The following is a 12609-nucleotide window of genomic DNA, read 5'->3' on the forward strand; positions in this document are numbered from 1 at the left end:
GACACTTACACAACACATTCAAATCAAACAGTCAGACAACATACAAGAACCTATACCCCAGCCGGCATTGCTCCCTGCCTATTTTCCTACAACTCACTATGTGTGTGCACACCTTTATTCACAAACTCTTCAACTTATACTCTTTTACCGAAGCTGCTACAGCTCGATTGGCCAAATACCCTTAGATCCTATTTCGGTGAATTTGACATCTGCCTTGCATGTAACAGATTAGCGGTTTAGCAGTTTTAATTTAGTTTGAGTGAAGGAATTCATTTTATAGCAAAATCCGAAATCGTGAAGAACTCATGGAAGTAAGCTTATTCTCGGATTCCTGAATCTTTAGATTTGCTCTTTCTTTTACTGCAAAGTACAACGTTGAGCAGCACTAATGAGTTGTTTCTATTTTTGGCAGGCTTTACCTTTACGGATGAAGCCCTTTCTGTCTGTGCAAAAGAAATCTTGTTACTGTGCAGAGTGACTTCTCTGAGTAGAGTCGCCTTACTTACTGTGCCAATGTTCGAAGCTGGATGCAAAGTTGTTGCTTGAATGGTGCTCGCTGGAGCGTGCGGTAGTGTAAAGTTATACCATTTAAAAGGGCTGAAGAGTGCTCAGTGCAGCGGGTGGGCCGAGGTGCAAAGTGACACTATGGCCATAAAAAGAACACCGCTACAAGTGCGCATTGTGCCAGGAAGGGCCCTCGGACGTGAACCAGTGGACAGTTATCGCTTCTCGGCCTTTTGGCTAAGATCAAGTGTAGTATCTGTTCTTATCAGTTTAATGTCTGATGTGTCCTCTATGCGAGGACTACATATTAAATGGATTTGTATCAATAGGAGTTGAAAAAGGAGCTTGCTCCGTTCACTCCAAGCATCGACCCGGTACTGTAGTGCCCCTGGGAACGGTGCGCTCTCCTCTGCTCTTGTGAAAAAGCAAACAGCGGTGCAGGATGGAGGTTTCAGGGAGCCCAAGATGAAACTTTCTTTTAGTCTGCTGAGAAAAGAGAGTGAATGCGAAGTAGACTTTAACACGGCTCTGGGAGCGAGCCGAGTGCGGGCTAACCAGGCGAATTGCTTGAAAGAAACGCGACACCGAATGAGCGGTCAGAACAAAGCCTCAATACGGTGTTCCTGTGGTGTTTTTATAAAATGCGGTGAAAAAAAAGGTGTGAATGCCCCATAGAAAACTAAAAGGTGGAGCGGAAGTGTTCGGCTGCAAGAAGGTGTGAATGTCCGACTATATTTGGTGAAAAGCAGGTGAAGCAAGGTCTGAATGCCCAACCTTACATCATCAAAAGCGAGATCAGAGGTTTTTGGCTGCAAGAAGGCCATAGTTTGCCAAAAGTGGGTAAGGTGCGAATGACCGACTAAATATCAACAAAAGTGGGGGCGGAGGTCTTCGGATGCAAGTGGGTGTGAATATCCCACCATAGAAGTATGGTGGAGAGGAAGCTGTGAATGGCCGACCATAGTTTGCAAAAAGCGGGTGAGAAAAGGTGCGAATGTCCAACCATACATGATCAAAACAGGGAGCGGAGGTGTTTGGCTGCGACAAGGTGTGAATGTCCACCCATAATTAATGAAAAGCGGGCAACAAGTAGGTTCGAATGCCATACCATACATCATCAAAAGCAGGAGTGGATGTGTTCGGCTACAAGAAGGTTTGAATGTCCGAGCATAGTTTGTAAAAAGCTGGTAAGAAAAGGTTCGAATGCCTGAACATACATCATCAAAAGCAGGACTGGATGTGTTCGGCTACAAGAAGGTTTGAATGTCCGACCATAGTTGGTAAAAAGTGGGTATGAAAAGGTTCGAATGCCCAAGTTCGGCTGAAAAAAACTGTGTTCGGCTGCAAAAAGGTGTGAATGTTTGACTAAAGTTTGTAAGACAAGGTTCGAATGCCTGACAATGTATGATCAAAAGCGGGAGCGGAGGTGTTCAGCTGCAAGAAGGTCTAAATGTCCATCATTAATTGCTAGAAAACATGAAAGAAAATTTTCGAAAATCAATCTGCACATGATCATAAGTGGGAGAGGAGGTGTTCAGCTGCAAGAAGGTGTGAATGTCCTACCATAATTGCTGAAAAATGTGTTAGAAACGGTAAGAATGCCGGACCATACATCATCAAAAGCTAGAGAGGTGGTGTTCGGCTGCAAGTAGGTGTGAATGTCTGACTAAAGTTCAAATATATTAACAAAAGCGGGAGGAGAGGTCTTCGGATGAGTGGTTGAGAATTTCCAACCATAATCTATAAAATGCGGTGAAAAAAAAGGTGTGATAGAAACCTAAAAGGTGGAGCGGAAGTGTTCGGCTGCAAGAAGGTGTGAATGTCCGTCTATAGTTGGTGAAAAGCAGGAAAAGCAAGGTCTGAATGCCCAATCTTACATCATCAAAACCGAGATCAGAGGTGTTTGGCTGCAAGAAAACGGGTAAGGTGTGAATGACCGACTAAATATCAACAAAAGTGGGGGCGGAGGTCTTCGGATGCAAGTGGGTGTGAATATCCCACCATACAAGTATGGTGGAGAGGAAGCTGTGAATGTCCGACCATGGTTTGTAAAACGCGGGTAAGACAAGGTGCGAATGTCCGACAATGTATGATCAAAAGAGGGAGCGGAGGTGTTCGGCTGCAAGGTCTGAATTTCCAACCATAATTTGTAAACACCGTTGAAGAAAAGCCTCGAAAGCCCGACTATACACCATCAAAAGCGGGAGCAGAGGTGTTCAGCTGCAAGAAGGTCTGAATGTCCACCAATAATTACTGAAAAATGGGTAAGAAGAGGTGTGAATGCCCAACTATACATCATCAAAAGCAGAAGTGGATGTGTTCGGCCACAAGAAGGTTTGAATGTCCGACCATAGTTTGTAAAAGGCGGGTAAGAAAAGGTTTGAATGCCCGAACATACACAATCAAAAGAGGGAGCGGAGGTGTTTCGCTGCAAGAAGGTGTGAATGTCCGAGCATAGTTTGTAAAAAGCGGGTAAGAAAAGGTTCGAATGCCCGAACATACACCATCAAAAGAGGGAGCGGAGGTGTTCCGCTGTAAGAAGGTGTGAATGTCCAACCATAGTTGGTAAAAAGCGGGTAAGAAAAGGTTAAAATACCCGACTCTACACAATCAATAGCGGGAGCGGAGTTGTTCGGCTAAAAGAAGGTGTGAAAGTCCGACCATGGTTTGTAAAAAGCGGGTAAGAAAAGGTTCGAATGCAAAAATATACACCATCAAAAGCGGAAGCCGAGGTGTTCGGCTGCAAGTAGGTCTGAATGTCCACCCATAATTAATGAAAAGCGGGCAACAAGTAGGTTCGAATGCCCAACCATACATCAACAAAAGCAGGAGTGGATGTGTTTGGCTACAAGAAGGTTTGAATGTCCGAGCATAGTTTGTAAAAAGCGGGTAAGAAAAGGTGCGAATGCCCGACAATGTATGATCAAAAGAGGGAGTGGAGGTTTTCGGCTACAAGAAGGTTTGAATGTCCAACCATAGTTTGTAAAAAGCGGGTAAGAAAAGGTTCGAATGCCCGAATATATACCATCATAAGCGGAAGCGGAGGTGTTCGGCTGCAAGAAGGTGTGAACGTCCGACCAAAGTTTGTAAAAAGCAGTTAAGAAAAGGTTCGAATATCCAACCAAACATAATCAAAAGTGGGAGCAGAGCTGTTCGACTGCAAGTAGGTGTGAATTTCCACCCATAATTCCTGAAAAATGGGTAAGAAAAGGTGCGAATGCCCAACCATACATCATCAAAAGAAGAAGTGGATGTGTTCTGCTACAAGAAGGTTTGAATGTCCGACCATAGCTTGTAAAAAGTGGGTAAGAAAAAGTTCGAATGCTCGAACATACACCATCAAAATTGGGAGCGGAGGTGTTCCGCTGTAAGTCGGTGTGAATGTCTGACCATAATTGGTACAAAGCGGGTAAGAAAAGGTTAAAATACCCGACTGTACACAATCAATAGCGGGAGCGGAGTTGTTCGGCTACAAGAAGGTGTGAAAGTCCGACCATGGTTTGTAAAACGCGGGTAAGACAAGGTGCGAATGCCCGACAATGTATGATCAAAAGAGGGAGCGGAGGTGTTCGGCTGCAAGGTCTGAATTTCCAACCATAATTTGTAAACACCGTTGAAGAAAAGCCTCGAAAGCCCGACTATACACCATCAAAAGCGGGAGCAGAGGTGTTCAGCTGCAAGAAGGTCTGAATGTCCACCAATAATTACTGAGAAATGGGTAAGAAAAGGTGTGAATGCCCAACTATACATCATCACAAGCAGAAGTGGATGTGTGCGGCCACAAGAAGGTTTAAATGTCCGACCATAGTTTGTAAAAGGCGGGTAAGAAAAGGTTTAAATGCCCGAACATACACAATCAAAAGAGGGAGCGGAGGTGTTTCGCTGCAAGAAGGTGTGAATGTCCGAGCATAGTTTGTAAAAAGTGGGTAAGAAAAGGTTCGAATGCCAGAACATACACCATCAAAAGAGGGAGCGGAGGTTTTCCGCTGTAAGAAGGTGTGAATGTCCGACCATAGTTGGTAAAAAGCGGGTAAGAAAAGGTTCGAATGCCCGAATATATACCATCAAAAGCGGAAACGGAGGTGTTCGGCTGCAAGAAGGTGTGAACGTCCGACCAAAGTTTGTAAAAAGCAGTTAAGAAAAGGTTCGAATATCCAACCAAACATAATCAAAAGTGGGAGCAGAGCTGTTCGACTGCAAGTAGGTGTGAATGTCCACCCATAATTCCTGAAAAATGGGTAAGAAAAGGTGCGAATGCCCAACCATACATCATCAAAAGAAGAAGTGGATGTGTTCTGCTACAAGAAGGTTTGAAGGTCCGACCATAGTTTGTAAAAAGTGGGTAAGAAAAAGTTTGAAAGCCCGAACATACACCATCAAAAGAGGGAGCGGAGGTGTTCCGCTGTAAGACGGTGTGAAAGTCCGATCATAATTGGTAAAAAGCGGGTAAGAAAAGGTTAAAATACCCGACTCTACACAATCAATAGCGGGAGCGGAGGGGTTTCGCTGCAAGAAGGTGTGAATGTCCGAGCATAGTTTGTAAAAAGTGGGTAAGAAAAGGTTCGAATGCCAAAATATACACCATCAAAAACGGAAGCCGAGGTGTTCGTCTGCAAGTAGGTGTGAATGTCAGATCATAATTTGCAAAAAGCTGATGAGAAAGGTGTGAATGACCGACAATAATTACTGAAAAATGTGTTAGAAAAGGTAAGAATGCCGGACTATTCATCATCAAAAGCAGAGAAGAGGTGTTCGGATGCAAGAAGCTGTGAATGTCCAGCCATAATTACTCAAAAACGGGTAAGAAAAGGTAGTATTGCCAGACCATAAATGATCAAAACAGGGAGCGGAGGTGTTCCGCTGTAAGAAGGTGTGAATGTCCGACCATAATTGGTAAAAAGCGGGTAAGAAAAGGTTAAAAGACCCGACTGTACACAATCAATAGCGGGAGCGGAGTTGTTTGGCTACTAAAAGGTGTGAAAGTCCGACCATACATCCTCAAAAGCAGAACTGGATGTGTTCGGCTACAAGAAGGTTTGAATGTCCGACCATAGTTTGTAAAAAGCGGGTAAGAAAAGGTTCGAATGCCCAAACATACACCATCAAAAGAGGGAGTGGAGGTGTTCCGCCATAAGAAGGTGTGAATGTCCGACCGTAGTTGGTAAAAAGTTGGTAAGAAAAGGTTAAAATACCCGACTGCACACAATCAATAGCGGGAGCGAATGTGTTCGGCTACAAGAAGGTGTGAAAGTCCGACCATGTTTTGTAAAAAGCGGGTAAGAAAAGGTGCGAATGCCCGACAATGTATGATCAAAAGAGGGAGCGGAGGTTTTCGGCTAAAAGAAGGTCTGAATGTCCAACCATAATTTGTAAAAACCGGGGAAGAAAAGGTTTGAAAGCCCGACTATACACCATCAAAAGCGGGAGCAGAGGGGTTCAGCTGCAAGAAGGTCTGAATGTCCATCAATAATTGCTAGAAAACATGAAAGAAAATTTTCGAATATCAAACCGCACATGATCATAAGTGGGAGCGGAGGTGTTTAGCTGCAAGAAGGTGTGAATGTCCACCCATAATTCCTCAAAAATGGATAAAAAAAAAAGGTGCGAATGCCCAACCATACATCATCAAAAGCAGGTGTGAATGTCAGATCATAATTTGCAAAAACCTGATGAGAAATGGTGAGAATGCCCGACTATACACCATCAAATGCGGGAGCGGAGGTGTTCGGCTGTGAGTAGGTGTGAATGTCCGACCATACTTGCTGAAAAATATGACAAAGCAGTTTTCACTTGGTTTGAGTGAAAGATTTCATTTTATATCAAAATCCGAAATTGTGTAGAACTCGTGGAAATAAGTTTATTCTCGGATTCCTAAAGGTTTAGTGTTGTTCTTTGGTATACTGCAAAGTAATACTTTTTATTTTGTTGAAACCGATTCAGACATGGATAAATATCAAGGACAAAGCAGTTTTAACTTGGTTTGAGTGAAGGAATTCATTTTATATCAAAATCCGAAATTGTGTAGAACTCGTGGAAATAAGTTTATTCTCGGATTCCTAAAGGTTTAGTGTTGTTCTTTAGTATACTGCAAAGTAATACTTTCTATTTTGTTGAAACCGATTAAGTTAAAACTGCTTTGTCCTTCATATTTATCCATGTCATAATAGCTTTAAACAAAAAAGAACGTTGTACTTTGCAGGATAGGAAAGAACAACTCTAAACCTTTTCAGGAATCCGAGAATAAGCTTCTTATCACCAGTTCTACACAATTTCGGATTTTGATATAAAATGAATTCCTTCACTCAAACCAAGTTAAAACTGCTTTGTCCTTCATATTTATCCATGTCTGAATAGGTTTCAACAAAAAAGAAAGTATTAATTTGCAGTATACCAAAGAACAACACTAAACCTTTAGGAATCCGAGAATAAGCTTCTTATCACCAGTTCTACACAATTTCGGATTTTGATATAAAATGAATTCCTTCACTCAAACCAAGTTAAAACTGCTTTGTCCTTCATATTTATCCATGTCTGAATAGGTTTCAACAAAAAAGAAAGTATTAATTTGCAGTATACCAAAGAACAACACTAAACCTTTAGGAATCCGAGAATAAGCTTCTTATCACCAGTTCTACACAATTTCGGATTTTGATATAAAATGAATTCCTTCACTCAAACCAAGTTAAAACTGCTTTGTCCTTAATATTTATCCATGTCTGAATAGGTTTCAACAAAATAGAAAGTATTACTTTGCAGTATACCAAAGAACAACACTAAACCTTTAGGAATCCGAGAATAAGCTTCTTATCGCCAGTTCTACACAATTTCGGATTTTGACATAAAATGAATTCCTTCACTCAAACCAAGTTAAAACTGCTTTGTCCTTAATATTTATCTGTGTCTGAATAGGTTTCAACAAAAAAGAAAGTATTACTTTACAGTATACCAAAGAACAACACTAAACCTTTAGGAATCCGAGAATAAGCTTCTTATCACCAGTTCTACACAATTTCGGATTTTGATATAAAATGAATTCCTTCACTCAAACCAAGTTAAAACTGCTTTGTCCTTCATATTTATCCATGTCTGAATGGGTTTCAACAAAATAGAAAGTATTACTTTGCAGTATACCAAAGAACAACACTAAACCTTTAGGAATCCGAGAATAAACTTATTTCCACGAGTTCTACACAATTTCGGATTTTGATATAAAATGAATTCCTTCACTCAAACCAAGTGAAAACTGCTTTGTCATATTTTTCAGCAAGTATGGTCGGACATTCACACCTACTCACAGCCGAACACCTCCGCTCCCGCATTTGATGGTGTATAGTCGGGCATTCTCACCATTTCTCATCAGGTTTTTGCAAATTATGATGACATTCACACCTGCTTTTGATGTTGTATGGTTGGGCATTCGCACCTTTTTTTACCCATTTTTCAGGAATTGTGGATGGACATTCACACCATCTTACAGCTGAACACCTCCTCTCCCGCATATGATCATGTGCGGTTTGATATTCGAAAAATTTTCTTTCATGTTTTCTAGCAATTATTGATGGACATTGAGACCTTCTTGCAGCTGAACACCTCTGCTCCCGCTTTTGATGGTGTATAGTTGGGCTTTCGAGCCTTTTCTTCCCCGGTTTTTACAAATTATGGTTGGACATTCAGACCTTCTTGCAGCCGAAAACCTCCGCTCCCTCTTTTGATCATACATTGTCGGGCATTCGCACCTTTTCTTACCCGCTTTTTACAAAACATGGTCGGACTTTCACACCTTCTTGTAGCCGAACACATCCCTTCCCGCTATTGATTGTGTACAGTCGGGTATTTTAACCTTTTCTTACCCGCTTTTTACCAATTATGGTGGGACATTCACACCTTCTTACAGCGGAACACCTCCGCTCCCTGTTTTGATCATTTATGGTCTGGCAATACTACCTTTTCTTACCCGTTTTTGAGTTATTATGGCTGGACATTCACAGCTTCTTGCAGCCGAACACCTCTTCTCCGGCTTTTGATGATGAATGGTCCGGCATTCTTACCTTTTCTAACACATTTTTCAGCAAATATTGTCGGTCATTCACACCTTTCTCATCAGCTTTTTACAAATTATGATCTGACATTCACACCTACTTGCAGCCGAACACCTCGGCTTCCGCTTTTGATGGTGTATATTTTGGCATTCGAACCTTTTCTTACCCGCTTTTTACAAACCATGGTCGGACTTTCATACCTTCTTTTAGCCGAACAACTCCGCTCCCGCTATTGATTGTGTAGAGTTGGGTATTTTAGCCTTTTCTTACCCGCTTTTTACCAACTATGGTCGGACATTCACACCTTCTTACAGCGGAACACCTCCGCTCCCTCTTTTGATGGTGTATGTTCTGGCATTCGAACCTTTTCTTACCCACTTTTTACAAACTATGCTCGGACATTCACACCTTCTTGCAGTGAAACACCTCCGCTCCCTCTTTTGATTGTGTATGTTCGGGCATTCGAACCTTTTCTTACCCGCCTTTTACAAACTATGGTCGGACATTTAAACCTTCTTGTGGCCGAACACATCCACTTCTGCTTGTGATGATGTATAGTTGGGCATTCACACCTTTTCTTACCCATTTTTCAGTAATTATTGGTGGACATTCAGACCTTCTTGCAGCTGAACACCTCCGCTCCCGCTTTTGATGGTGTATAGTCGGGCTTTCGAGCCTTTTCTTCAACGGTGTTTACAAATTATGGTTGGAAATTCAGACCTTGCAGCCGAACAACTCCGCTCCCTCTTTTGATCATACATTGTCGGGCATTCGCACCTTGTCTTACCCGCTTTTTACAAACCATGGTCGGACTTTCACACCTTCTTGTAGCCGAACAACTCCGCTCCCGCTATTGATTGTGTACAGTCCGGTTTTTTAACCTTTTCTTACCCGCTTTTTACCAACTATGGTCGGACATTCGCAGCATCTTACAGCGGAACACCTCCGCTCCCTCTTTTGATGGTGTATGTTCGGGCAATCGAACTTTTTCTTACACGCTTTTTACAAACTATGGTTGGACATTCAAACCTTCTTGTAGCAGAACACATCCACTTCTTCTTTTGATGATGTATGGTTGGGCATTCGCACCTTTTCTTACCCATTTTTCAGGAATTATGGGTGGATATTCACACCTACTTGCAGTCGAACAGCTCTGCTCCCACTTTTGATTATGTTTGGTTGGATATTCGAACCTTTTCTTAACTGCTTTTTACAAACTTTGGTCGGACGTTCACACCTTCTTGCAGCCGAACACCTCCGCTTCCGCTTTTGATGGTATATATTCGGGCATTCGAACCTTTTCTTACCCACTTTTTACCAACTATGGTCGGACATTCACACCGTCTTTCAAGTGTAACACCTCCGCTCCCTCTTTTGATGGTGTATGTTCGGGCATTCGCACCTTTTCTTACCCGCTTTTTACAAACTATGGTCGTACATTCAAACCTTCTTGTAGCCGAAAACCTCCGTTCCCGCTTTTGATGGTGTATAGTCGGGCTTCCGAGCCTTTTCTTCCCCGGTTTTTACAAATTATGGTTGGACATTTAGACCTTCTTGCAGCCGAAAACCTCCGTTCCCTCTTTTGATCATACATTGTCGGGCATTCGCACCTTTTCTTACCCGCTTTTTACAAACCATGGTCGGACTTTCACACCTTCTTGCAGCCGAACACCTCCGCTTCCGCTTTTGATGGTATATATTCGGGCATTCGAACCTTTTCTTACCCACTTTTTACCAACTATGGTCGGACATTCACACCGTCTTTCAAGTGTAACACCTCCGCTCCCTCTTTTGATGGTGTATGTTCGGGCATTCGCACCTTTTCTTACCCGCTTTTTACAAACTATGCTCGGACATTCAAACCTTCTTGTAGCCAAACACATCCACTCCTGCTTTTGTTGATGTATGGTTGGGCATTCGAACCTACTTGTTGCCCGCTTTTCATTAATTATGGGTGGACATTCACACCTTGTCACAGCCAAACACCTCCGCTCCCTGTTTTGATCATGTATGGTTGGACATTCGCACCTTTTCTCACCCGCTTTTTGCAAACTATGGTCGGCCATTCACAGCTTCCTCTCCACCATACTTGTATGGTGGGATATTCACACCCACTTGCATCCGAAGATCTCCGCCCCCACTTTTGTTGATATTTAGTCGGTCATTCACACCTTACCCGTTTTCTTGCCGCCAAACACCTCTGATCTCGCTTTTGATGATGTAAGATTGGGCATTCAGACCTTGCTTTTCCTGCTTTTCACCAACTATAGATGGACATTCACACCTTCTTGCAGCCGAACACTTCCGCTCCACCTTTTAGGTTTCTATCACACCTTTTTTTTCACCGCATTTTATAGATTATGGTTGGAAATTCTCAACCACTCATCCAAAGACCTCTCCTCCCGCTTTTGTTAATATATTTGAACTTTAGTCAGACATTCACACCTACTTGTAGCCGAACACCACCTCTCTAGCTTTTGATGAGGTATGGTCCGGGATTCTTACCGTTTCTAACACATTTTTCAGCAATTATGGTAGGATATTCACACCTTCTTGCAGCTGAACACCTCCTCTCCCACTTATGATCATGTGCGGATTGATTTTCGAAAATTTTCTTTCATGTTTTCTAGCAATTAATTATGGACATTTAGACCTTCTTGCAGCTGAACACCTCCGCTCCCGCTTTTGATCATACATTGTCAGGCATTCGCACCTTGTCTTACCCGCTTTTTACAAACTTTAGTCGAACATTCACACCTTTTTGCAGCCGAACACAGTTTTTTGCAGCCGAATTTGGGCATTCGCACCTTTTCATACCCACTTTTTACCAACTATGGTCGGACATTCACACCGTCTTACAGCGGAACACCTCCGCTCCCTCTTTTGATGGTGTATGTTCGGGCATTCGAACCTTTTCTTACCCGCTTTTTACAAACTATGCTCGGACATTCAAACCTTCTTGTAGCCGAACACATCCACTCCTGCTTTTGATGATGTATGGTATGGCATTCGAACCTACTTGTTGCCCGCTTTTCATTAATTATGGGTGGACATTCACACCTTGTCGCAGCCAAACACCCTGTTTCGATCATGTATGGTTGGACATTCGCACCTTTTCTCACCCGCTTTTTGCAAACTATGGTCGGCCATTCACAGCTTCCTCTCCACCATACTTGTATGGTGGGATATTCACACCCACTTGCATCCGAAGACCTCCGCCCCCACTTTTGTTGATATTTAGTCGGTCATTCGCACCTCACCCGCTTTTGGCAAACTATGGCCTTCTTGCAGCCAAAAACCTCTGATCTCGCTTTTGATGATGTAAGGTTGGGCATTCAGACCTTGCTTCACCTGCTTTTCACTAAATATAGTCGGACATTCACACCTTCTTGCAGCCGAACACTTCCGCTCCACCTTTTAGTTTTCTATGGGGCATTCACACCTTTATTTTCACCGCATTTTATAAAAACACCACAGGAACACCGTATTGAGGCTTTGTTCTGACCGCTCATTCGGTGTCGCGTTTTTTTCAAGCATTTCTCCTGGTTAGCCCGCACTCGGCTCGCTCCCAGAGCCGTGTTAAAGTCTACTTCGCATTCACTCTCTTTTCTCAGCAGACTAAAAGAAACTTCCATCCTGCACCGCTGTTAGCTTTTTCACAACAGCAGAGGAGAGCGCACCGTTCCCAGCGGCACTGCAGTACCGGGTCGATGCTTGGAGTGAACGGAGCAAGCTCCTTTTTCAACTCCTATTGATAAAAATCCATTTAATATGTAGTCCTTGCATAGACATATCACATATTAAACTGATAAGTACAGATGGATTATGTGCAATTAGTAAAGAGAGTAGAGGACGATCTCTCTCGTTGGAAGTCCTTACCTATATCACTTATGGGGAGAGTTACAACCATTAAAATGATGATACTACCAAAAGTTAACTATTTGTTCTCAATGATCCCCATAAAACTATCTGCTACTTGGTTTAAGTCACTAGATTCATGCATCTCCAAATTTCTGTGGAAAAACAAACCACCACGTATTAGTTTAAAAACCCTACAGAAGACCAA

General features: G+C 42.6%; 1 non-coding gene and 1 pseudogene across 1 annotated transcript; one reads left to right on the plus strand and one right to left on the minus strand.

Annotated features, from left to right (window-relative positions):
• Window positions 1-721: 721 nt before the first annotated feature.
• On the plus strand, window positions 722-912 carry LOC140285649 (U2 spliceosomal RNA). The gene has a single exon (XR_011910638.1). It is a non-coding gene; the product is annotated as a U2 spliceosomal RNA (small nuclear RNA).
• An 11300-nt stretch (window positions 913-12212) lies between these two features.
• LOC140285634 (U2 spliceosomal RNA) lies at window positions 12213-12389 on the minus strand (annotated as a pseudogene).
• Between the last annotated feature and the right edge of the window lie 220 nt (window positions 12390-12609).

The sequence above is a fragment of the Leuresthes tenuis genome, unplaced genomic scaffold (assembly GCF_036924035.1).
Source record: "Leuresthes tenuis unplaced genomic scaffold, fLeuTen1.0.hap1 SCAF_48, whole genome shotgun sequence".
Taxonomy (NCBI): domain Eukaryota; kingdom Metazoa; phylum Chordata; class Actinopteri; order Atheriniformes; family Atherinopsidae; genus Leuresthes; species Leuresthes tenuis.